This window comes from Glandiceps talaboti, chromosome 8, assembly GCF_964340395.1.
Source record: "Glandiceps talaboti chromosome 8, keGlaTala1.1, whole genome shotgun sequence".
Lineage (NCBI taxonomy): Eukaryota > Metazoa > Hemichordata > Enteropneusta > Spengelidae > Glandiceps > Glandiceps talaboti.
This window is the reverse complement of record NC_135556.1, coordinates 12,608,374-12,611,409: the sequence shown is the minus strand read 5'-3', so window position 1 is coordinate 12,611,409 and position 3,036 is coordinate 12,608,374.

Sequence of the window (3,036 nt, the reverse complement as noted above, 5' to 3'; positions counted from 1 at the left end):
CGTTAATTTTTGTTTACGTGAATGCCAGGAATGTATTGGCATAGTTTCTCTGTATAACAAGACCTAGTGAAGTGCTTTACTGGAAAATATGGGCGGGAGGGGGGGGGGGGGGGGGTTAGCTCTTGACAAGGTGCTTTGCATAATGATGCTCAAACATCGTTCTTGCTTCAAAATTTGTCTCAAAAACTGACAACATAATCTTCACACAAATGTCTCAGAGCCCAATTTATTTCTTGTTTTTGGGTAATGCTTATTTGTATATTGCATAAATAGATCAAAAGTTTACGTTAGTTTATATTATTGATTACCAGAATTAGACTGTAAAATATGTCATCAGGGTTGTCCTCTCATTTCTTGGTGGAAAGAGATGATGAGAGCGCCCTCAACGGCTGATCTTTCAGTCTACAATAAGTAGTACATTTCTTATTGTGTAGTTTAGTCAGTTTCACATGATGTCAGCACATATCCATGTATTCTCAATCTACCTGCCTTCAATATACCCTGGCAAGCAAATTAACACATCTGTCATAATTACCATTTTTGGAGCCAGGAATGTATTGACAGTGTATCTCTGTTTAACAAGTTCACTGTCAGGTCCTACACATACGTACATCATATGTCAAAGTCATGGATAACATTATTTTGTGTTGCTTATTATGATATGTTTTATACTGATTATATGGTGCTGCACGAATTTGTTTATTTCAATATTTTTCAGATCTTTAAAGTATGAAGCCATAAAATGGTGATTGTTAATTGAATCAATAGAATGTCGATTTCTTTCTGTAAATTGCTTATTTTCTTGCACAGAATATACAACCAAGACTTGAACTTGGCTCTTGAAGTACGAGTCAGGCTACCAGTATGTATTACTGGTATTTGTTATTTGTTATAGCCCCTACAGGTGTAATTGAAAATAAGCTCTGCATCTCTGTTTTTAGTGAAACAGGCGATTCTGCAACAGCGCCCTCACAGCTGGAACAAAAAAAAACAGACCTGCTCCCAAGCATTTAGTGGAATAGAATCCGTCACAGTATCACATTTTGGTAAATATGTGCGAGAAACAATTAGAACTGTGAAAAAAATTCGTTATTTCTGAGTTATTGAGTAGATAGTTAAGTTGAAATTAAAGCAATGTTAATTTACAGGAAACCATTTTCACACTTTCTACAGCGAGTGTGAATCAGAAAATATCTACAGTGCCAATGTTTTACTTCCTTCAATCTGTGTTATATCCAGGTCAAAGGTCATATAAAATGTACATTTTATTCATGTTATGTAAACGAGTACCTTTTTACGTGTAAGTTACTAAATCAAATAACTTCAACGATTTTTTTTATTGTTTTAATTCGTATATTTTTTGTGGATAATGTTTTTAACCGAGAAAGGTCAGTGGCAGTGCTGTCACCATAATTCTTGTTATCTCTTGAGGTTTCCCCTAAATGTTATGGCCTACCAATAATTTTATATATAAGTTTGATTATTTACAGTTATCATCAGGTGTTTTTTTCATACTCAGTTTACTTCTTTTTTTTAAACAGTCAGGCAAACCACTTTTTTCATCTTGTTGTGCAAAAATCAACTAATTTGCATCGCAAATATTTTGGCAGAGACAAAGAAAAGTGTTGTATTTGTTATTGATGGTAAATATTCCCACCCTAAAACTTACTTACAATTGTGTCGTTGGCATAATTTGTTAATAGTATGGACCACCATATATTGAAGTTGATATTGTAAACATAGAGTCTTGTAAGTGTGGCTCCTTAAGATTGGTCTGAATATTGTTAGTAAACATAACATTTTGTCAGTATGGCCACTCAACATTGACATGAATTATTGTTAGTAAACATAACATTTTGTCAGTATGGTCCCTCAACATTGACATGAATATTGACAGTAAACATAAAATTTAGCTAGCATGGCTCTCTTTGAAAATATGTATATTGCTTTAACATGTACAAAGATATTAGTAGATGTAGTGGATTTCATTTTCTCTTGTAAATCTGTCCATTTCAATCATAGTAATGAACGCATAGAGGGAAATGATTTGAAATTAAGCAAGCATTATTATTGTGCAAACTGAGTATCAATTGTACGTCAAAAAGAATTGCCGTATATAAATACATGTAATATGTGTACAGAATTTTATTTCTTATCTTGATTTCAAATAAATTTTGTTTATGTTGCTTGCCAATGTTAATTACTGTATTAAGATAAGTCAGGTATATATGTGATTTTTTTTTACGAGTTTCTGACATCACTATTAGTTACATATTTGCACAGATGTTGGTACAATATCATTGTTTGTATTGTATAAGGAAACCTTCATTTATTATGAGGAGGGGGGGCTGAGGAAATCTTTGTGCTGTATAAGGGAGCCTTCAGTAATTACAGGGGGTCAGGGGAAATCAGTAATTATATTGCATAAGGGAGCCCCCCCCCCAGTAATTACAGGGGGGGGGGCAGGTGACATCGTTAAGTGTATTGCATAAGGGAGCCTCCATTAATTACAGTGGGAGGGGAATCACTGTTTGTACAGTATAATGTTGTATTCCAATCTACACCACATATGTACTCCTCTTTTTTTTCAGTAACCAAACACTTTTTTTGCCAATATGAAAACTTCACTGTTATATTTATTTATTTATGCTTGAAAGTCAAGGGGATATTTTAGTCAACTTGTGTCAAAGTTCTGACAAATTGCACATGAATGGTAATAAGTAATATTCCTGTTATGATTAAACCACGTATATCACAAGAAAAAAACTGACCACAAAGATCACAGGTTAGAAAATGTTGTCATTTAGAACAGTAGTAGTAGTCGTAGTCATGGATCCATGCTGTTCTCTCTGTAGCTTTCTGTTTTCTATTAAAATCTTGCTAATTTTAGGACTTTCCATGTCATATGCTTCAGAACAGGACATCATGGATTACTGGCTACTTAACGAAAATCATGGATTACTAGCTACTAACTAAAATCATAGATACCATGTTACAACTGAAATTCTGTATTTTCTATTCCTTGGATTCAATCCA